A 25,715-nucleotide genomic window follows, 5' to 3' on the forward strand; every position below is an offset into this window, starting at 1 on the left:
AGTGATGCTTGGAAGCTTTTAAGAGGGCAGTTAGTTTCAAGCCCTAGTCACAGAGATTCATCTATAACTCCAAAGACAAGCAAATCTAGAGGTTGGCTTAAATAAATCCAACACAGCCTGTCTCTTGTGCTACTCAGATTCTCTCACACCATCTTCTGAAAAAAATAATCATAACTCTATTTCTACTCTGATAGGGTAGCCACTTCTAAGGCATGGCTAGTTTCAGTCAGCACATGGACTTCTAAGTGGCTAAAACAACTAAGCTTCAGAGCCCAGTGCTTTCGCTGGTACCAATTCAATGACTGAAACTCGTGGTTTCCCTCCTCCATCAGCCTTCCTAGAGTTCACTCACCTTCTGCCAACACCTTAGCTGGCCTGGGTTGTTCATTTCTGAGCTTATTCTTTATCACTAGGTCTGAGTCCTCAATTGTCAGTGCTACTTGTCAGACCATGATGGTTACAGTTGTCCATCAGTGACAACTTTTCCTAGGCATGGAAACACTAAATTGTGTAGCCACAATTTTCCTTTTTGTTTCCATCTCAAATGCAACACATATGAAAAGTTATTGCAAAGACAAATGAGTTATTTTTGCCTAAAGCCATTCTCATCAAAAATAGCTGAAACAACAACAAAACTCTATTTCTAAAATTAAAAAGCACATAATAAAAGAAGGAAATCCTGTCATTTGCAGCAACATAAATGAACCTGAAAGACATTATGTTAAGTAGCATAGGACAAGTACAAGGAACAAATAGTGTACCATCTCAATTATTTGTCAGAACTAAGAATGTTGAATGTATAGAAGTAAAGATTAGAATAGTCATAGTGAGAGCCTGGAGAGGAAGGAAGAAAGAGACAATAAGATGTTGGTGAGTGAGCAAAAGGCTATAGTTAGGTAGAAGTAGTGTGAGTTTTAAGTGTTCGAAAACACTAAATCAATAATATCCCTAGGGATATTACTCTCAATATGTATGTCATACACTTCAAAATAGCTAAAAGAACAGATTTTAAATATTCTCAACACAAAGAAATGATAGATGTTTGAGATGATGGATGTGCTACTTACTCTGAGTTGATCATTACTCAATGTATTCATGAATTTTTAAAAAGCCTCATATGCTTGGGTGATATTGGCGTATGCCCGTAATCCTAGCTGTTTGGGAAACTAAAATCTGAGGATCATGGTTTGAAGCCAGTCCAGCAGATATCCCTGAGAGAATCTTTTTTTGTAAAACAGGCCAAATTATGAGTGTTTATTAGAGAGCTAGAGAACTGCTGGTAGACTCATGTCTCAAAGACCAGCAGCCATAATGCAGCTAGCACAAAGCTTCTATAGGCTAAAACCACATAAGGTGTGTGGAATCAGACCCAACCAAAGTGTTATACGTGAGCAAAGCAAACCAGTGAGGACACTTAAGCCTAATAGGAAAGCAAACCTCCAATTTACAACCAAGAAGCTGAAAGTAAAGCTGTGGCTCAAGAGGTAGGGCACTAGCCTTGAGCAGAACTCAGAAACAGCTCCTGGGCCCTAAGTTCAAGTTCCAGGACCAGAAAAAAAAGTAAAAGAAAACTTTTAAAAGTCACATATGCCCCAAAATATATACAACTATTCTAATCAACTAAAAATGAAATAAAATTTTAAGAATTTTAAAAAGGCCAAAAATATTCAACTCAGAGGTTCAATGTAATCTAAAAATCAAACACATATGCATATGATTCATTACCCATAAGCAAAAATTTTCTAATAATGTTAGCCTAAATGAAGAAGAGAATATTTATTTGGAATATTAATAGACACATACTATCTGTTGATAATTTTTTTTAACATTTGCACTGAATCCAAGACATACCTGTAATACTATATATTCTACATTAGGATGAAGAGTCAACTGATCATATCTTAACATGGGAATCTCAGTCTTTCTAAGCAAATCATTATAAACAGTGAAAATATACTTTATTTGCTGTTGTCCTATATATTATCAGTATTCAAATAAATTATAACCTTACTAATAGAAAAATTGATGCAACACCTTTGAAAATGGTTGAAATAGGCCTTGATGCCTTGTAGGTATAGTTGGATACAAGGAAAAATGAGACCCAAATTGGGGAGAAAAAAAAATACTTGTTTCAGCAAACTGAGGTATGCTATTTAGAAATAGCTAAGAATCATGATGCTAATGTCTAGAATCCCAACTAGATTTCTAGAAACTGAATTCTTCAGTCTTTGATGTTGTTTTAACAAACTTCCATGAAACAATTCAATGTTTAATGTAGAACAATTCTCTCATGCTTGTTTGTTTCTGTGTCATGTCTTTACTAGTTTGTATTATGAGGATTTTAAATCATTTTACTTTGTTTACTTGGAACATGCAGAAAGTCCAAAATCACTTAAGAAAAATAATCTCAGAGATAGCCATTCCCAAAAACAACACACTGTCACTTTGCTTCTCCCAAATGGGTAAAATTTCATCTGCGATTAGAAGGCATGATAGGCCATTAGAGAAGAGAGGAAAAAAAATAACAAGAACAGCTAAAATAATTATACAGTGCAATTATTTCATCATCATCATCATCATCATCATCATCATCATCATCATCTCACTCACATCTGTGGCTATACTGAATCTGCTACTAATTAAATAGGGGCAACACAGGAAATAAAACATCTGTACCAGAATCATGGCTGAAGTGCTCTGCACAAACATTATCTATCTCTTCCTTTGTACTTGGCAAAATTTTTTGAAAGCATAATTTTTCTCCTAAATAAAAAACATCCAAAACAAGGTTTTAAATCTTTACTTATGCTATCCATATCCTTTTATATTACAATATAATATATATATTAATGTTTTTAAATTAGTGCTGTGAAAGTATATTTTCCTCTGATAATTCAGAAAATGAACTTAATTCACACCTACCTCTGGGGACAACATTGAGCTATTTTCCCCATATTGTAATTTCTTTAGTCTTAGTCCCTATAATTTTGGGGGTGCCATACTTTTATTCAAATGGAAGGGGAGAAATTTCACTGTACCAGGAAATAGCAAATATGACAGTATTCCACAGCACAACATCTGTTAGAAAACCTGTGAGCTATGCTTTGGGGTAGACAGGTAAGCACACTTCCCAACAGTGGCCATGAGATCCCAACCCCAACTAAACAACAGATGCTGCCTGAAGCAGCCAAACAAAATCCAAACAGTCATTCTGAAACAAAATTTGAACCAAGAATGCAAAGCTTCCTGAGACTGCCAAATACTGGAAGGCTGAAGGCTGCGCTGGTCCTCAGGATGAGCGTTTGGCAAGTGTAATTGAATACTTCAAAAGCATCTGACCTGCATGGATGAAAGCCCCTGTGTGTCCCAGTAAGGTTAGGAAATCCCCCCACCCCACTTTATGAAATGGAATCTTTCATTTGTAGAATTTTAAACATAATTTTTAAAAGCTGTACCATAATAAATATCTGTAGACTTAAAGAAATATATCTGTGTGCCTTTTACATAATAAAGTAAAATCTTATACTGAGAGCGATGAACTGTGTGGCAACATTCTCATTCTACCTTCAGACAAGACAGACACTGGATTCGATTGCTGGACACAGCCAACTTTATGAGTCAAGGGAAATCATTTTGCTTAGCATCATCTTCTGTTATCATATGCACATAGCTCCTGAGCTATTGTGGTCATCTGCTAGGACTATCCTAGACATATACTAATTATTACCAATGAGGCAGACCATAGAGTTTATGTTTTTTTGGGGGGGTCTGGCTCACTTCACTTATGAGAATTTTTCCAAGTTTTTCCATTTTCATATGAATGACACTAATCGAAATGATCTCCACAATATGGAAACAAGTGGTCTATCATTGATGTTTTTAACAAACTATGTGAAATTATTTCTTTTTTCTTCTTTTCATCTTCCCTATGATTTAGCCCCTGTTGTCGCTCTATTTGATTCTGGTATCCTGGGTATTGTATATATGTTTGTCTGAATTAGGGAAGGGAAGGGGAACATTAAAATGGTGAGACAAAGGATAAAAGGTGAAACAATGAAACAGCAATACTTACAACACAGTATGTTGTAAACTAACTGTACAACTTGGGGAGGGATTGGGAAGGAGGGAAGGAAGGAGTAAAATGAAAGAGGGGGTAACAAGTTGGACAAGAAATGTACTTACTACCTTACATATGTAACTGTAACCCCTCTGTACATCACCTTGACAATAAAAATTTTTTAAATATAAAAAAGAGAATTCTAAAAAGAACAGGAAATAGTAATAAAAAGAAATGTACTTAAGAATAAAACTAGTCATGGGAAGTTAGTCTTGCTTAGTGTTCAGTAGTTCTCCATTGTCTTGCTTCTGATTTCTTCTGATTTAAGACCCAGGTAATGTAAGATTGCTTTGATAAGAGAAACCTAATTATCTGACTAAAACAAATATAGCAATATAAAATTCTAACTTTTGTTTTGAGTATTATTCACATTTTGATTAGATTCGCTTAAAGTTTTTAAACTAGTCTTAATCTAAATATGCATAGGATCATTTTCCTCTAATAGTGATAGAAAGTGTCTGAAAGGTAAAATGTGTATTTCCCCATTTTTACTATTCACATATGATATACACAGTATGTATACTCTTAAAATATAAGAGTTACATATGTTGGTCTCTCCCATGCAAACAGTGGATTGCAAATAGTTTTGAGCTACACATATATCTTGGACAGACATATGAAAAATGTTTTAACAAATATGCATCAATGTAAGAACATAAATTACAATAACATATTGACAGCATTTGAGAAAATGTTGATAACCCAAGTGCACTGAGGCCACAAGGCCAAATAATGATAGCAAAGTACAGCTCAGAAATCCCTGTAATTTTTATGAAAGTTCTTCCCGGCCTTTGTTGGCAGCCTAACAGTCTTATCCTTAACAAATTGAAAATCATCCTTTCCTTTACACCAACAATTTAGAATGTTGTAGAAGACAATGTTCAAGGACAGCACATAGAAAAACATTTCAGGGTATTAGAAAAATCAAGTCTATGTTTTCTTGTTTTGAACTATGAAGAGATTCAAAGTTGGAGAAGGGATTAAGGCATTTCATTGAGGCGATGCTTCCTACATGCTTCCTACCTCTCAAGCACACCACTTAAAGTCCCGTTTCTCTTAGAAATATAAATTTAAGTATCAGATTTGGATATATTCTATACTGAATCAGACAAGTAGATTTGTCAAGATGAAAGCAGATTAAAAAAAAAAGAATGAGAAACCAGTCAATGTACTAGTGGGTAAATGTGGAGGCTGTTGTACGAAGAATCCATATAGACACAGATTCCTAGCAGCTGAGTAGGAGAGAATTGGAGGACACAGACTAAGATGAGAATAGCAAGGCACCTACTCAGCCTTAAGAATGGACCATCTAGTCCTTTAGGACTACACAGACACACCTGGAGATTACTATGCTCCAGTAAGGCAAACCAGGCTCAATGAACACCACTTCATAATCTCATTTACATATAAAAGTTTTTAAAGAAAATTCAATACATACAAACAAAAATAGTGGGTACTAAGCCAGAGGAATGGGAAGACATACATCAAATGATACAAAGTTGCAGTGATGTAGGATGAGAGCATCTAAAGATATGCCTCACAACACTATCACTAATAATGTTGCACACTGGGAATTTACCAAGAGAAATTTTCGCTTCTGTTAGCACATAATAAAAAGTAACTAAAGAAATGATGAGTACACTATATTGTCTGTAACACCACTTTTCTATTATACCATAACATCATCTTGTACACCTTAAATATATACAATGATTTTTATTAAGTAGTTGTTCAATTCCAGAAGTCAGGTTATCAGTACAATGTCTCTTGATCAGTGTCAACTCTGCCATCATTCTCCCCCATTTTCCTCTTCTTTACCCCCACATTCAGTTTTTACATAATGTGCATTGGCTATGACTATATTAGCTCACCCCTCCTCCTTCAATTCCTGTGCACCGACCCCTCATTGTCCTCCTCCCCAAACATGTTTTCCCTTCCTGGTATTTACTTTGTTAAGCAGATCATTAGTTGTTCAGAGGAATTACACTTGTTTTGGGGTTTTGGTTTTTTTTTTTGTTTTTTTGTGTTTAAGGCTAGAAAGAAGATGGCAGGGGTGTGGTTGCATGGAGGAGGGCTTCAAATGCTCTATAGTGGACTGGGAATATGGCCTAGTGGCAAGAGTTCTTGCCTCGTATGCATGAAGCCTTGGGTTCGATTCCTCAGCATCACGTATATAGAAAAGGCTAGAAGTGGCACTGTGGCTCAAGTGGCAGAGTGCTAGCCTTGAGCAAAAAGAAGCCAGGGACAGTGCTCAGGCCCTGAGTCCAAGCCCCAGGACTGGCAAAAAAAAAACAAAAAACACTCTAGCTCAGTAGGATGGCTGTGGCTAACAACAATCAGTCAAATATCCCCAAATAGGTAATAGAAAAGGTTTTGAGTATTTCTAACACACACATACATACAAAATATATATCCAAGGTGATAGATGTCAAGTACCCTGACTGGATCATCACACATTATACACATATATTAAAATGACAAACTCTACCCTATAAATCAGTATAATGTTTATATGTCAATGAATACTAATGATACATTTTTTTGTGTATGTGCCAGTCCTGGGATTGAATTTAGGACCTAGGTGCTGTCCCTGAGCTTTTTTGTCCAAGGCTAACACTCTACAACTTGTGCCAGTTGTTCCACTTCTGGCTTTTTTTTTTTTTGGTGCTTAATTGGAGATGAATGTCACAGGCTTCTTGCCCTGGCTAACTTCAAACCACAATTCTCATATCTCAGCCTACTGAGTAGTGAGAATTGCAAGCATGAGCCACTGGCATCCAGCCAACATCTTTTTTAAGAGAAAAAGAAATTAGAGACACAGCAAAAGTGAAGAAGGATGCTCATCAGAAAGATGGCACCTCATAGTGGGATCAGATTTGCTTTGTCAAGAATCCACATGTTCATTTCTTAGCAACCAGCAGGTCAAAACCAGCACCTTCAGTTGGACGCTCCTTACCTATGCAGACATGCCATTTGGAATTCCAAGTCCTTTCCTGCTCATCACCTCTGTTTAGCTTCTTATTTCTTTGATCCAGGTGGGTATTTCCTGTTTCCTCTGTTTACCTGGCTTCTTTTGCAGCACTGTGACCTGCCTATAACCTAATTACGAGTCAGCAAACCTCAGAGGGAGTTTTCTAGTGCAAGTGTTACTGCCCAGTTCTCTTGCTTGGCCAAGTCTCTTCTATCCCAGCCAGCTAGAAATAGCTTGCTTCCTTTAATATTCTAGATTCCCTAAAGTTAAGAAATCTATATATTTTAAAATTTGCTTTATGAAACAGAGCAGGGGGCCTTAACTGGTCTACCATAACTATTAGAAAAATGTATACCTACACTCATTATTCACTAGGTTGAAAAATTAGACAACACAGTTTGTACCCTTCCTTTCCTTCTGTTTTCAAATATTCTCATATTTACTATCTGTTCTTTGAACTACATTGGCATTTTTTGAGTATATGGCAATGAATCGACTTGAAAACTGAAATCTTAGTTGGTGACCAGTTCACCAAGGACTTAGGACAAGCATAACAAGATGACAAGCTTTCGGAAGAACAATATTTCACCCACTCATCCTCAAAAAAGCCTTCAAATGAACTTTATGAGTACAGTCAAGATGCCCTAAAAAGGCCAGAATCTCTATGCAGCTTTTTGACACAGAAGTTGTCTGCTGTTGTCCAGCCATGTGGGATGAAGTTGACAAATGGAACAAGAAAGACGCAGGTAGCTCATGACTGTTATCCTAGCTTAGGAGGCTGAGATCTGGTGATTCCAGTTCAAAGCCAGCTGAGGCAGACAAAACTGGGACTCTACTCTCCAATTAACTAGCAAAACACCAGAAGAGAAGGTATAGCTCAAGTGGTACAGCACCGCCAGCCTTGAGCCAAATAGTTCAGCTGCTCAGCAAGATCACAAGACCCTATGTTCAAGCCCTAGTAACACACACACACACACACACACACACACACACACACTTAACTGTGACCTTGTCCTCCCAGAACTCTACTATGAAAGAAGAACACACTATATCTCTGTTTCTTCTAAACTCCTCATCTGCCATCAAAGCAGAAACTGACAGAGGCAAAGGCAAAGGTGAAGTGAAAGGAGTTCTTACCAAGAAAACACAGAAATTGTCTAATTTGAAAATTGTATTACATCAGAAAGATTTAGGATAACTATACACAAAGTAAACTTTCATGTAGGTCAACTGTATGAAGCTTGTATATTCAGGAATAGCTGTAACACAATATGAGTGGGTGCAAATTTGAAAAATAAATGAAAGTAGACAATCATTGAAATAGAACTGTGAAAATAAAATAAGAGAGAAGTATAAAAGGGAAAGATAGTAGAAAAGGAGCAGGAGAGAGAGAAAGAGGGAAAGGAGGTAGGGAGGGAGGGAAGGAGGAAGGAAAGGAGGTAGAGAGGGAGGGAAGGGGGAAGGAAAGGAGGTGGGAAAGAAGAGAAGGAGGGAGAGAGAGAAGGAGGTAGGGAGGAAGAGAGATCCATGAATCCCAGAACAAAAGAGTCTACTCCCCAGCAAGGCAAACATGATTTAATTCATGTACAAAGTCAGCCATCACACCAGGGCTGCCTCTGGTCTGCCACCCTGTGGTAATTTACATGGGCTTTCCTCCTCTCCACTCTAGCAAGCCTTGGCAAGATAAAAGTCATCATCAAACTACCACATTGAGTAAACATATCAGAAAGAGTGATTTGCTAGATGACAAAATGTTCTTGGAAAATTGCTGATTAGTAATTTCACCAGAATAGTATGTCTGCTTTTTCCTCACTAAACACTATGAAGGAGAGTTCAGCACAATAACACATCATGTCATTCCATATCCTATGTTTAACGGAAGGACACATAGCTGACATAAACTTGGTACAAAGCCTCAGGTATTTTTCCCTGCAGAAGGCAAGAAATGAAATGTCTGGAGCCTGACTCTGCCAACCATTTGTCACCTGTGTGACGGTCATAGACCAGGTTTGCTGTACAAGCCACACAGACACAATTGCAGCACTGATAAAAGCCCACCAAATGCTTAGAGGCTTTTCCTTGCCACTGCTTAAATAATTACTTCTCTTTGTCCTTGATAATTTCAGAGTTTGATCCAATTACTGCACAATTTCTACCATCATTCAGGAAATTGACAGTGCCCATATAATCTAAGACTAACAGGATATAGAGTTACTCTGCTTTGCAAAGATCTAACAGGTCTTTACTTCTTTTCAAGCAGACCATTTTCTGATTAAAAGCTTTTGAATTCTAGTTAAATACTCAAGAAGGATCTTAAGAGAGAGACTCAGTAATGTACCCTGTGCCATTACTGTGCCTGCTGATCAGCTCATTGTCTGCAGAGCTCCTTGAGCTCAGTTAGAAGCCTTTTTTATTTTCTGTACAAACGCTCAAGGCCTACATTTACACACAGTTCATTTGCATTTTTATGGGGATGAACCCATTTTGTATGCCAGGGAGTCATCTGTGGGTTTTGCACAGGATACTTTTTAAAATGCATTTAACAAAATGAAGGATAGATTGCTAGATATTAAACTATAGAAGTTGGTACAAAATATTTGAAAATGTGTTTCATCTAGACATATTAAACTGAGAAATATTATACCTTTCTCCTTGAAAACTGAAATCTATGCAGTTCAGACAGAATATATATTTATGCAAGTGTATATGTAGAAAACACACATTTGATTAGCTCTTTTATAAAAGAGTAGCTGTTCTGTAAAGTTCAATAAAAAACCTAATGAAGTTATACAGAATATAAAAAAAGAAATACTTAAGTTGCCAGAATTCTACAACTTCCATAAAAAAAGAAAAACCAAATTGAAGATGCTTCAAACTAAACAGAAAATCATCATTTGCAGAGTTCACACAGTAAAAATTACTATGGATTCTCTTCCAGGATAAGTAGAGAACCGGAATGCCTGGTGTTAACCACCATGACAGACTTAGAATCCTTTAAGTGACATGACAGAATTAATTATAAGGAATAACTCATATTATGTTATGCATTAATTCAGTAAACATATACTAAGCTTCCTTTCTGTAAGAGCACTGCCAGGTCACTATAAGAATCAAAAGATAAATAAGACAATTTCTGTTCTAAGCTGGTAAAAGTTTGAAAATAATTGGCTGAACTGTCTGTTGTTTCAACTTGTGTTGCCCATAGTGCATGTTCCTCATATAAAAGCTCTCCAAATCATGGTGCCTTCCCACTGAGTCATCTGTAAACTATCAGCTCGTGCACCTGAGAGTGTTTGTTACAAATACAGAGTTTCAGGGGATCACCAATGAACCGCTGAATCAAAATCTATGTTTGAGCATTATGTGTGGAAACTAGACTTAGTTTACAAAGTCATAAGTAAATATGTTGGTGGTGGCATGAAAGTGTTGTAAATTTATTAACTGAGATACAATAAATTCAAGAAAGAGTTCACATAGTGTAATTCCTCATAAAGGTAAAACCAAAGTTCAGCAAAATAAAACACAAGAAAGCAGGTACTCAGAAGGAGTGGGGTAGCACTCAAGGGGAAAAGCAGAGAGAAGAGAGGGAAATTGCAGTCAAGAATCCAATGTATACCCTATAAAATTAAGAAGAGTGAGGGAAGGGGTGGGTAAGAGAGGGAAGGGTGTGGTTGTTGAAAGGAGTGACACTGATCAAGGTATGTTATACTCAGAAACTGCTTTGGTAAATAGCAACTCCCTTGTACAACCATTTTAAAGATAATAATAAGAAAAACATCTATGTTTGCACAAGATTCCAGGTGATTTGTGTGCACTTGCTGGTCTACTCTGTCAACATTTTTACACTCTGCCCAAGTGTTATTTAAACCCAATTAATTTCTAAATGATGTTATGGGCCATGAAAACAGACTTTATGTTCTTCCTTCTTCAAAGTTCTTCAGTGGTTTTCCAACATTCCAGTCCAGATGCCCAGGTTTTACCTCATACCAAATAAACCAGAATGTGTGTGTATATATATATATATATATATATATATATATATATATGTATGTATGTATGTATGTATGTATGTATGTATTATCTGTGTACTTCAATATGCTGTGTATGACCAATATGTTAGTGTTTTATATCTTCCTGAGGTGATTTCAGTACGCAACCAATTCAGTATTAATCACTTATCTACACAACCTTCCCTCCTTTCATTCACATTTGGAAATCTTACCCGTTCTTCATAACAGAAACCAAATGCCCATATGCAACCCCCTGATTATTCTAGCCTACTGTGGCCTCCTTAACTAGTGCTTCATCTTTGAAAAACTACTGCACATCACATAATAGATGCTCAATTTTTAACTAAAAAAAAAAAAACTGGCCTCAGTTTGTCACTGGATACTGGAGAAAAACTGTTAGCAAAAGCCACTTCTGTTACTTATAATTAATTTGAATGGTACAGCAGAGCCTAGTAGGAGTGTCTCTCTGTATGTGTATGTATGTCTGTGTCTCTCTGTATGTGTATGTGTATCTGTGTCTGTGTGTGTGTGTGTTGTGTGTGTTTCCCCTTGTATTCTGTCGACTCTATATCTCTGTAGAATCCTAAAGCCAAAAGAATTCAATAGAGAGTTGTTAAATGAATCATCTAATCAGAGCCTTCTCACTGTTCCTGACTCAGCTCTAAATTTTACTGACTTCTACCTAAATATTTATATAATGCCTCCTAGATTTCACACACACACACACACACACACACACACACACACACACACGCATCCCATCACGTATGATCAGAGAACTGGTCTTTCTAAGCACTAAATGTGACTACTATAACCACGATTTCTCTCCAGCTTCAAATTAACTGTTCTCTATTATCTACCACCCCCAAAATAAAATTTAACTTCTTAACTTCCAATCCCCTGAGGCTAACCTCCACCAAATACAAATTTAGCTTCATCATCCTGAATGTAACTTTCAGCATTAATAAAATGCTTTCTTGGCAGTATCTCTTTTACCCAAGACCCTTGTCACTCCTGCTCTTACATAGCATGACCTGAGTTCCAGCAGCTATTTCCTGATCCTTATTCATTTAAAAATCTCCCTTTCCCCCTTGAAAAGAAAGTCAGAGACAATTCCATGAAAAGCCTTGTTTGCTTTTCAAAACAGTACTAATGACTACATTCTTAATATTGACCCTGAAGATTTAACTTACTTCTATATGCTCTTTAATTTTACAATTTTGTGCTTTAATTGATTGCATTAGTTAGGATGCTTTGGGCTACAAAAATCCAGAGTGCCTAAGAGTAGTTTAGAATAATAAGGACATTTAATTATCTCACATATTAAGAAGTTCAGACAGTTCTAGGCCATGAGTAGCGCATTAACATTGCCATGATGTTCCAGGACCTTTCCAAACATTATGCATGTGGTTTTTCTCCTTACAGCTTCAAGTGGCTCCAAGTATCTTATCATTTCATCCTGAAGTTTGGAACTGGAGCAAAGGGGCCTTCTTCCCCCCCCCCCCACCCCTCAGTCCTGGGCCTTGGACTCGGGGCCTGAACACTATCCCTGGCTTCTTTTTGCTCAAGGCTAGAACTCTGTCACTTGAGCCACAGCACCACTTCTGGCCGTTGTCTACATGTGTGGTGCTGTCGAATTGAACCCAGGGCTTCATGTATACGTGGCAAGCACTCATGCCAGTAGGCCATATTCCCAGCCCCCAGGGGCTTTCTTTTTATGAGGAAGGAAATTAGCTTCAGAATAATATCTCAGACTCATGTCTGCCTAAAACTGTGTCATATGCCGATTTTTCACCAATCCCTGGCAAATAGCAATAACTCATTCAGACTTTCTTAGACCAATCATAATTCAACATTCAGACCAGGGGGTATAAGAACATGAACCAAATTATGATTCTGTAAACTAAGGAAGGAGAGACAGTGATAATAGGAAATATAACCAATAGTGGCACCATTGTAGTTCCACATGTCTTTCCTCTTAGTAAAATGAACACACATTTTTCTCTTCTGTCTATATCCATTGACAATGCCTATCATTAAATGCATGAATTTGAATTATGAACTTTATCTAGGAATGCCCCTACTTAAAATAATGACCTACCAAGCCCAAGCCCAAGGAAAGGCTCTTGATTTCCCTTTATCTCAATATTCCAGACTACAGTCTGCCTCATCTACTCCTAAAATTTATACAAGTGCATTAAACTAAAGAGTCATCATTATGATACATAAAAAACAAAGCATGAGGAGCTGGGAATGTAGCCTAGTGGTAGAGTGCTTGTCTAGATTCATGAAACCCTGGGTTCGATTCCTCAGCACCACACATACAGATAAAGCCGAAAGTGGCTCTATGGCTGTGGCTCAAGTGGTAAAGTGCTAGCCTTGAGCAAAAAGAAGCCAGGGACAGTGCTCACACCCTGAGTTCAAGCTCCAGGACTAACAAAAAAAAAAAGCATGAACATCACATGTTTTAAAAAGCTAAACCACTATTTTTTTGTTTCTTTTAAATTAATTTTATTGTCAAGGTGATGTACTAAGTGGTTACAATTACATATGTAAGGTAGTGAGTACATTTCTTGTAAAACTTGTTACCTCCTCCTCCTTTTCCTCCCACCTTCCCTCCTCCCCAATCCCCCCCACACACACACTGAGTTTTACATGTAATTTCCAACATATTGTCTTGTGAAATATCACTGTTGCATTGGTTATCCTTTTATCCTTTGTGTCACCATTTTGATCTTTCCCTTACCTTCTCTAACGTATTCACAATACCCAGAGTACCAGAATCAAATACAGTGACAACAGGGGCTAAACCATAGGGAAGAGAAACACAAGCAAAAAGAAAGACAGACAGACAGAAAGAAAGAAAGAAAGAAAGAAAGAAAGAAAGAAAGAAAGAAAGAAAGAAAGAAAGAAAGAAAGAAAGAAAGAAAGTTTCACATAGAATACTAACAATAACAAATAAAAACCACTTGTTACCATATCACAGAGTTAATTTCATTTAACTTCATTTTATATAATCATATGTACATAGTTATTGAGCTATTATAATCCTCTGCTAAGACTATCCTAGACATACACTAATTATTACCAATGAGGGAAAGCATAAAGTCTATGTTTCTTTGGGTTTGGCTCACTTCACTTAGTATCAGTTTTTCCAAGTCTTTCTATTTCCTTATTTTTTTTAATTTCCTTATTGTCAAAGTGAAGTACAGAAAGGTTACAGTTTCATATGTAAGGCAGTGAAATGTATTCCATTTTTTATGAATGGGGCACTGCCATTCTTTCTGATAGAAGCATAAAATTCCATGGTGTATATATACCAAATTTGCTTGATCCATTCATCTACTGAGGGGCATCTGGGTTAGTTCCATATTTTAGCTATGGTAAACAATGTTGCAGTGAACATGGTGGTACTGGTAGCTTTAGTATGGCCTTGCTTGTGATCCTTTGGGTAAATCCTTTGGGTTCCTGGGTTATATGGGAGCTCATTCTTAATGAAGACCTAGAAACACAAAAAATCAAAGAAAGGTCAGACAAATAGGATTGCATGAAACTGTAGAGCTTCAGCATGGCAAAGGACATAAAAAGCCAACAGATTAGGAGATAATCTTCACTAACCACACAGTAGACAAGGGCCTCATATCTGAAACATACTTAGAACTCAAAAAATTAAGTTCCCCTAAAGCAAATCCACAAAGAAACAACTGCCCCATTAATAAATGGGCTAAAGACTTAAAGAGCCACTTCTCTGAAGAGGAAATGAGAATGCTCAAGAGGCACATGAAGAAGTGCTCAAAATCCCTGGCCATAAAAGAAATGCAGATCAAAACAACATTGTGATTCCACCTCACCCCAGTCAGAAAGGCCAAGAAAACAAATAACAACAGATGCTGGTGGGTGTGGCCAAAAGGGAACCCTGCTACACTGTTGGTGGGAGTGTAAACTTGTTCAACCACTCAGGAAAGCAGTATGGAGGTTCCTCAAAAGGCCATTTTTTTTTTATTGTCAAAGTGATGTACAGAGAGGTTACAGTTTCATATGCTAGGCATTGGATACATTTCTTGTACTGTTTGTTACCTCCTCCCTCCTCCCTCTTTCCCTCTCCCCCCATGAGTTGTTCAGTTGGTTTACACCAAACAGTTTTGCAAGTATTGCTTTTGTAGTCATTTGTCTTTTTATCCTGTGTCTCTCCACTTTGGTATTCCCTTTCACTTTCCTAGTTCTAATACCAGTATACACAGTTTCCAATGTATTCAGATAAGATACAGTGATAGTGCAGGTTCAACCACAGGAAGGGGATACAAGAGGATCATCAACAGTAGAAGCTACAGTTTCACATGGCATGTTGAAAATAATTACAACAGTGATATAACACTTGTTTCCATAACATGGAGTTCATTTCACTTAGCGTCATCTTATGTGTTCATAAGGGCATAGCTATTGGGCTCTTGTGATCCTTTGCTGTGACTAGCCTAAACCTGTGCTAATTATTCCCTATGAGGGAGACCATAGAGTCCATGTTTCTTTGGCTCTGGCTCATTTCACTTAGTATAATTTTTTCCAAGTCCTTCCATTTCCTTACGAATGGGGCAATGTCATTCTTTCTGATAGAGGCCTAAAATTCCATTGTGTGTATGTACCACATTTTCCTGATCCATTATTCTACTGAGGGGCATCTGAGTTGGTTCCATATTTTAGCTATGACAAATTGTGCTGCGATTAACATTGTTGTACTGGTAGAATATCCCAACACCATTTTTTAATGAAATAGAGGAAGCAATCCAAAAATTCAAATAGAACAATAAAATACCATGAATAGCAAAAACAATCCTAAGCAGAAAGAACAGTGCTGGAGGAATTACAATACCCAACTTCAAGCTGTATTATAAAGCTATAGTACTAAAAACAGCTTGGTATTCACACGGGAAAAGGCCTGAAGACCAATGGAACAGAAATGAAGACCCATAAATGAACCTACAGAACTACGCCTACTTAATCTTTGATAAAGGAGCTAAAAAATAGGATGGAAGATAGCTTCTTTAACAAATGGTGCTGGCAAAACTGGTTCAACACATGCAACAAACTAAAACTAGATCCTTATATGTCAGCCTGCACCAAAATCAATTCCAAATGGATCAAAGACCTTGAAATTAAAACAGATACTCCGAAAACTCTAAAGAAGGAGTAGGAAAAACACTTGGGCTCCTTGGCACAGGACAGAACTTCCTTAACAAAGACCCAGAAATGCTACAAATTAAAGAAAGGATGGACAAATGGGACTGCATCAAACTTCAGAGCTTCTGCAGGGCAAAGGACATAGCTTGCAAGATAAACAGAAAGCCCATAGATTGGGAAAAGATCTTCACCGGCCATACAACAAACAAAGGCCTCATATCTAAAATATATGCAGAACTAAAAAAAATTACATTCCTCCAAAACAAAACCACAAAGAACCAATAGCTCCCTCAACAAGTAGGCTAAAGACTTACAAAGAGACTTCTCTGATGAGGAAATGAGAATGGCCAAGAGACATATGAAAAAGTGCTCTACATCACTGGCCATAAAAGAAATGCAAATCAAAAGACCATTGAGAAAGATGTCTCTTGTAATTGTTGTTATTTCATTATGTAGCTTTGAATCCATGGTCTCACACTTGCTAGGTAACCACTTTACCATTTGAGCCATGCCTCCAGACATTTTAGTTTCTTTTTCAGACAGGGTCTTCTGCATTTGCTCAAGCCAACCTTGTACTATCATCTTCTTGCCTATGTTGCATGAGTATGTAGAATTCAGGTGTTGCTACACCAGGCTTCTTTTTGTTTTTTAGTTACATTCTTTCTAACTTGTTCCCAGATGACTTCAAACTGCAATACCCTTATCTCTGCCTCCCAAGTAGCTGAGATTATAGGCTTGCAAGGCATACATCATCCTAGAAAGAACTCTTACCATACTATATAATAGATCATTATTTATAAAGCATTCTCCTCTAAAAGGCAAGGCTTGCATGCTGTATTAGTTACCTAGAGATGCCATACCTAACTACCACATGATGGCTAACTATACAACTGAAATTTTATTTGACACATCCAGAAGATAGAAGATCACAATAAAGATATCAGAAGAGTTGGCTCCTTCTTTTTGGCAATTTATTTATTTTAATTTTTTAAATTTATTATAAAGGTGATGAACAGTGGGGATACAGTTCCATAAATAAGGTAATGAGTACAATTCTTTTTAAATGCCATTACCTCTCCCTCATTTTCTCCTACTTACTACTCCACACCTCTCTTCCCCCTCAGGTTGTAAAGTTCATTTCCAATATAGTGTCTAGTGAGTATTATTGTTGCATTAGTTCATCCTTTGTCCTGTTGTTTCTGTGATTCCCTTTTCATTACACAGATCAGATAAGCTTATATACAAGAAAAAGGGCACAGAAATTAAAACAGAAATAAAAGGGAGAAATAACTGCATACAAGACATAATAAGAACATCTTGTTTCTAATTTTTGGAGTTCATTTTGATACATTTCATTATAGATAGTCTTATGCACTTAGCAGTTAGGTTATTGTGATCCCTTGCTAAATATATCATAGACATATTCTAGTTATTACAAATGAGGGAAATAATGCAATCTATATTTCGTTAGGCCTGGCTTGCTTCACTTAATATAAATTTTCTATGTCTTTCCATTTCTTTATTAATAGGACAATGTCATTCTTTCTGATGGAAGCATATAACTCCACTGTGTGTATATGCCACATCTTCTTGATCTATTCATTTACTGAGTGGCATTTGGGTTGGTTCCATATCTTAGTTTTGATAAATAATGCTGCAGTGAACATGGTTGTGCTGGTAGTTTTAGTATGTCCTTGTTTATGGTCATTTGTGTAAATGCCCAGGAACGGGATTGTTGGGTCATAGGGGAGTTCTGTGTTTAGTCTTTTAAAGAACCTCCATACTGCTTTCCAAAGTGTACAAGTTTATGCTCCCACTAACAGTGTAGTAGGGTTCCTTTTTGGCCATATCCCCACCCACATTTGTTGCTATTAGATTGCTTGAAAATGGCCATTATAACTTGAGTAGGAAGGAATCTCAATGTTTTTGTATATATATATATATATATATAATCAAACTGAATTACAGAGAGGTTACAGTTTCATACATTAAGCATTGGATACATTTCTTGTACTGTTTGTTACCTCGTCCCTCATTCCCCCCCTCCCTCTTTCCCTCTCCCTCCCCCCCATGAGTTGTTCAGTTGTTCAGTTCATTTTCACCAAACAGTTTGTAAGTATTGCTTTTGTAGTTGTTTGTCTTTTTTATCCTGTGTCTCTCGATTTTGGTATTCCCTTCCAATTTCCTGGTTCTAATACCAGTATACACGGTTTCCAATATACTCAGATAAGATTACAGAGACAGTGTAGGTACAACCACAGGAGTGGTTACAGGAATATCATCAATAATAGAGGCTACAGTTACATATGGCACGTTGAAAGTATTTACAACTGTGATATAACAATCGTTTCCATAACATGGAGTTCATTTCACTTAGCATTACCTTATGTGTTCACAAGGGTATAGCTATTGGGCTCCTGTGATCCTCTGCTGTGACTTGCCTAAACCTGTGCTAATTTGCATTTCTTTTATGGCCAGGGATGTTGATTACTTCTTCATGTGTCTATCGGCCATTCTTACTTAGTCTTCAGAGAAGTCTCTCTTTTAGTCTTTAGCTCATTTGTTACTGAGATGGCTATTTCTTTTAAAATTTGTTTGGGGGGGTTAATTTTTTAGATATGAGGCCCTTGTCTGTTGTATGGCTAGTGGAGATCTTCTCCCAATCTGTAGGCTTTCTATTTATCTTGTTAGCTATGTCCTTTGCCATGCAGAAGCTCTGCAGAGATGTCTCTCCTTGACTAGTCAATGCCCGTCTTCTCCCAATGTGTTTTTATATCATCTTTTCTCTGTGCCTGTGTCTATGCCAAATTTTTCCCTTTTCATAGGAACACTGGTTACACAGGATTAGGTCCTACCCTAACGACCTCTTGCTTTTAATTTGATTATCTCTAAAAAGGTCCTATCACCAAAACATCACATGCCAAAGCACTGGAAGCTACAACTATGACTATAACATGAGGGAGACATGGTTCAACACATACATTATCCAATTTCATCCCCACCACCATCTTCTGTGGCAGTTCCTTGATTACTCAGAGGAAGGCACTGAGGATTTTAAGGTCAAGAAGCTTCCCACAGGAATGGGTAGCTAAGACCTGTGTTATTTTATACATGATGTAACTATAGTTAAAGTAGCAGGATTATTTATAAAGTATATTCAATACTTTTGAATTATTTGGTAAGATAAACTAACCTATCCATTTTAATTACATTTTTGGAATTAAATGGCATTATACCAAAGAATTATTGAATTAAAATTGGTAGTTTCCTTGGGTCCAATCCTTTTACTGATTCACACATGGAAACTGAGGCCCATATATGTAAACTTACAGTACATAGCCTATTGGTGGCAAGATTTAATCACAATATAAGTGTCTTAGAACAATGTGCTTTCTGTACTGTCCTTCTGGTTCACAAATCAGGCCTGTGTCAATGAAGGATAGTAGTCACATGAAGAGCACAAAGATTCACAACTTTGACTAACTTTGTGACTGAAAACATATTTTTGAGAATTTACCACCCATAAAAGACAATGTACATCATGATTAAAAGCACAAGCATTCAGATCCTAATTCTATTACTGATAAATAACCTTGGACAATGGACCAAAGTTTTTGTTCTTCTAATTCCTCATCTGTACCATGGGTATTATGATAGCTCTTGACTGTCAAGAGTCTTAATAGGAATTAAATGACTTAATGCATGCAGAGGACTAGTTGAGTTGCCTGGCGTTAACAGTAACCATCAGCAAATGTTAGATCTTGGCTTTTCTTCTTTTCCAGAAACTGTGCTAGGCACTTAAGATAAGAGTCAATAAAAGACATTGAAATACATATCAATAAACATAACATTGTAGATACATATAAAATACAGATTACTTCATCCAAATTGGGATAAAGTCTAGCATATCATATCTAATTTGGGCTTAACATCATGAGATATTTAAAAAGCTATCTCTGGTTATAATTTTGTATGTTTCAATTAACTCCATAGTGCTAGTGAGAGAAGATACCCAAGGTAGTTGTCAACCTAAGTTCTGACTAGACAGTATGTAAGGGCAAAATAGAAGGTTATTCTAAGTGAAGGAGAAAAAAAATAGATCACAAAAAGAATGGACAAGAATTTTACTACATCTGGATTTCAAGGCATTTGGGGAGTTAGGGAACTGGGATGTAAGATGAATTTGGAAGAGTAAACTAAACTCAGACAGTGGAAGCCTGGGGCCAAGATGGTAAGTTTTTTTTTTGTTTTGTTTTTGTTTTTTGTTGTTGTTGTTTTTTGGCCAATCCTGGGCTTGGACTCAGGGCCTGAGCACTGTCCCTGGCTTCTTTGTGCTCAAGGCTAGCACTCTGCCACTTGAGCCACAGCGCCACTTCTGGCCATTTTCTATATATGTGGTGCTGGGGAATCGAACCCAGGGCTTCATGTATGGGAGGCAAGCACTCTTGCCACTAGGCCATATTCCCAGCCCCAAGATGGTAAGTTTTGAAGGGTTATGAACAGCAAAGAAAACCATCCTGTACTCTAACATCTTTTGTCCTCATTTTTCATTTCTATAAAATGACCAAGCTGAATAAAAGATTTTAGATATTAGCTTTGGGGAGACTTTGTCCTTTGTAGCCCCCAAATTTCCTTTACTCTGTAGCAAATACCTGTGCATCTCAACACAAGAAAACTCACTGTGTTTTTTAATAAACACAAGGAGAAAGGTGTATGTTATATGTCATGCTAATCTGTTACCAGGACAGCTTAATGTGATTTTTAAAATCATACTTTAATACCAGGCACCCAAATTGAAAACTCTGTTCCTAATTATAAAGCAAAGCTGAACAGTACACAACTGTGTTACAGTTCATCTTCAACAGCCATTGTCACATGTTTTTGAAAATGAAATGGTAGTATAAAGCTTACATACAATAGTAATAAGTAAGCAAGGTGTACATAATTAATAAAGTCTTGTTTTGAAACAAAATTCCAAAAAGCAAGGACAACACCCTGATGTATGAAAAGTCAAGGAATAATGCTTAGTATACTTTAAACCTTAAATTAGATCTCTCTCCCCATGACTGATAGCTTATCCATTAGTATTTGTGTAGTTATAAATCTTTGAAAGGAAGACTTTTCAAAATGTGAACGCTAATCCTGTTAGATATATATATGTATATATATATATATATATATACATATATATGACAACAGCTGCAATTATCACCACTGTAATAAACTGTTGCTTTGATTATTTGTGAACTTTTATTTTTCAATATACATTCTGAAACTTCGATCTTCCAGTAACTTCTTTAATTCATTTCAGTGTCACTTGAACAATATCCAATTTGCCTATTTATTTTAGTGCAACTTAATTTCAATTATAAATGTGGGTCATAAGCTTTCACTGTTAAAACTACATTAAAACTGAGGCTAGCCTTTCTTTCTAAATTGCTTCCTTTTACTGATGATATCTAGTATATCTGGCACACAAAATTATGCTGTGTGAATTTAATTTGGTAGAACATTCAAAAAGGTACTACCACTCATATTCCTAAGGCAAGTATCAGTGAGAAGGTGGAATGAGTAGTAAGGTTCAAGACTTTAGAGAAAAGTAAAATGGATTAAATTTTAGTATAATGGCAAATGCTGGAACTGATAAACTTCCAAACTGATAAACTGATAAATTTAACTGATATTTATTTTATGAACTCATGTACGCCATTTAGGTAAAAGTTTCATTCAAGCAACTAACTTGGAAAATTCTTAAAAGCAGATAAAATGGTTTGTCATTATACCTACATTTAAACATGGAACCAACTTCAGTGCAGGTGTTCAGAAAATGTGTGCCAAATTGTAAACAATAGGATGACAAAAGAACCCAACTTACCATTTATATTTCACAACATGGCTTTTCTTCTCGAAGAAAAACAGCATCTTAAAGAACAACTAAAATATATTTTTAAACAGGTATTGCTTACCTCCCTCTCCGTGGAGCTTCTGATACGCTTACTAGATTTATCACCATAATAAAACCTTGGAATTGTAGCCCAGAAGCTCCAATTCTGCTATATTTTATGTGTCTCTCATTGATATTTTTTTATTTTGCTAGATTATATTGCTCTGAACAGCAAGAACCATGTTTTTATGTATATGCTTTTTTAATCACCCCCTGAGTGCCTAAAACAGTGACTTAAAGAGACAAGAAAATAAATGTTGGGCAGAGGAATTAAAACAAATCAATTAAACAACCTAAATCATCTCTTCCCATCCCCACCCTTACAGCTCATCATTTTCTATGTAAGGAGCCTGAGGCTTTGAGAAAGCAACTTAATTGTTTAGGGAGACATAGGCAATTATTGGCAGAGTTTCCAAGCCATGCTGCCTTCATTGTGCTGCTATTTCTGGAAGCAAAAATTGTAAAAGAAACACACTAACAGAGAAAAGCTTATTGATACTGAAAGTTGTAAGTAATGCACTACAAGGGAAAAGTCAAGCCATTACAAATGTAACAACAATGTAATTTGGTCAAGGCGAAGAAATAGACAATCTCCTATGGCCCTTAATGTCAGTCCCCAGGTTCAATTTCTTACCAAGTTAACATTTTCCCACTGCTTATTCTATATGAGGCACTGTGATGGCCAAATTGACACTTTTTATAGAACACTTCATTTGACTTTTGAAGCAAGAGCCTGATATGGACATCACTGTTCACAGTTTTATGGATTGAAAAGAAAAGGCTTTGGATGACAACATATTAAGCAAGATCATCAAGATATGATTAGAGCTAAGACAAATTCAGGCCCTTCCCTTTTCATCATATATGTTTCCTCCTTGCCAATAGAAATTAATGAAAATATGTTGAAGGTTGTTCTAATGCTGTTTGAAATGTGCTACTAAATAGAACATGTTTACCACTGGAAGGATGCAATATACGTTCTCATTATTGTGCCCTCTGTAGATGGCCTGCCCACTGAAGAGAGTGTGCCAGGAAAAGGCATACCACGAATCTTTTTCAACTCAGTTTCAGGTTATAGTTGGTGTGAAGTCCTGGGTGAGAAAGCCACAAGGTAGGGGATAGGGAAAAGCTAGTGCTTATTAGAGAGAACTCCAAGCAAGCATAGTGCAGTGTGCAGGCTGTGGAAAGCAGCTGAGGCAGCAGGCAAAGGAGCCTTAAGACTACCTGCTCTAAGGTTTACTGCTAGGATGGTAGCAGGCAGTTGCTTCAAGTTCCCTGACATTCACAAAAGATTAGAGGGCTCATCTGAAGAAGCACTAATTTTGAAACTAATGCATTGCTGGTGTTTCCTGGATCTTCACCTCTCCAGTCTTTCTGACTTCTATAAATAAGCTATTTCCTAAATTAAAACCTCCAATGTTGGGACATATAAATGGTTATATTTTCTAGGCTAAGACTAACTGACTAGGTCAATTTCAAAATTTCAAGTCAAAACTAAATACAGCATAATTAATCCACTTGTATGTGAAAACAATAGCCCCTTTCTTTGCTCTTTTGCAGACCAAATATCAAAAATTTTGTCTGTAAATGTTTTTACTCTTAGAAATTGCAGTTGTACTTCATGAATCCTAATATGAGTTGGCAAATGAAGCTATAGACTTTTCCTCTTTTAGAATGTTTTAGATTAAGACTACCATCTGCTTTGATATCTCAGGGTAAATTTTTTCCCCTTGATTCAGGGTTGGCATAGAAGAGCTTGTTAAGATGTCTACTCATACTACCACTTTAAAATTTCTTCTGGCTGGTGACATAAAAACAACAATGATCCAATACACGAAATATATATATATGCACCTTATGTATCTATAGATTTTAATTGCTAAGACTGTTCCTTGGGGAAGACATCTGTTATGCCAATATAAAGCTTTTTAAATGAACACAATCTGGCTGTTTTAATTCCAAAATTAAAACTGCCAAATTTGTAATTTGATACTGAACTGTCTCTGAATTTCAAGTATTCCTGTTTTTCCCCAGAGCCAATAGACGGTTGTTCTATCATGAAAACCCTCGTAGTTGCTAAAAATCTTCCTCCATGTCTATTACAACATGAAGTTTCTAACTCTGAAGTAAGAATCCATTTCTCAAGTAGATAGTAGTAGATAGAGTAAAGAGAGCTGAGGAGAAAGTAAGGGGAACAAGTCACTTGGAAACATGAGCTTTCACTAATGTATGCCTCTTGACTCCTCCAATAATTAATGTATTACCTGCTCACTGTACAACAGAACCTTCAGGATGTGTTAAACTGAAAATTCACACTGAGTGGATTTTCCAATAATGCAAAGCAACATCTGCCTCACGGGGCATTTAATAAGCAATTATATTCTGGAATTAGCAGACTTTTTTATAGTCTAATATGACTTTTAGGATTTGGATGATTAGTTGTAGCATTAAACATGTTAGGAAACAAAGGAATAGAAGCTCTGGGGAAGAAACTGAACTATAGATGTGATGTGGAACACCCAAGGAGGCTGTAGGACTCATTTGGGGATCAGCAGGAGATGATGCCCAAGAAAAGTGGCCAAAAGCCAGTAAGGGTGGATTATGTGCCACTTCTATACTGAGGTTTGAAGGAAAGTAACAAGATCAGACTTGAATTTGGTTCCAATAAGGAAAACACAACAAAGGGAGAGAACAGAGAAGTCTTTGGAATTCCCTTCTCACTGAATTGATGTCTTTGTTGTTGTTGCCTTATCCTTATTTCTCAAGTTAATGCAGGATCCTGGTCCCAGCACTCTTTCTTACACAATTTCATAGTTCCTTAGGTTTTATGTAACAATGATTGCAGCAGTCAATGTGAAAAATAATTAAAACAGTCAAGTAAGTGCAGATGCTTCATTTCTGTAAGGCAAATCATCCCTGTATCTCTCAAGGACCTGAGGAGACCAAAGGCCTGTTCCAAAGGGATGGCTTGAAGAGATTTCAAATGGCTTGAAGAGTTATTTGCAGAGGCATGAGAATGGTTAACCAACCAACAAGAGGACTGGAAACAACTAGGGACTCAGAAGAGCAAAAGATAACAAACCATGTTATTGTAAGTCAGTGAAAACTAGAGCATGAAAAAGGGGACACCTAGGGAAGGCTATGCCCACAGAGGAATGGTTGCTACTACCACCCTGCTGCAGGCATAAAGAAATGGGGAATAAATGTTCTGACTTCCTTTTCTTCGTGTCCACTGATTGCCTCTTATTGGCCAAATGGGAATGGCGAACAGGTAATACACACTACAGAAAAGCTTCCCAGAGCACAGAGAAGGGCAAGGACAATAGAATAGACCTAGGGAGCAAATAGAGAATATTAAATACAACTTTATTCACTATTGGTACTTGAGAGAACTGTATCAATATAATTAGATTAATATATGCATAATGCATATACTAGTAGTATATGCATAGATTAGTATATGCATGTTTCTAGTACATTTTGGAAGGTACAATCTGA

Source organism: Perognathus longimembris, chromosome 14, assembly GCF_023159225.1.
Source record: "Perognathus longimembris pacificus isolate PPM17 chromosome 14, ASM2315922v1, whole genome shotgun sequence".
Classification (NCBI taxonomy): domain Eukaryota; kingdom Metazoa; phylum Chordata; class Mammalia; order Rodentia; family Heteromyidae; genus Perognathus; species Perognathus longimembris.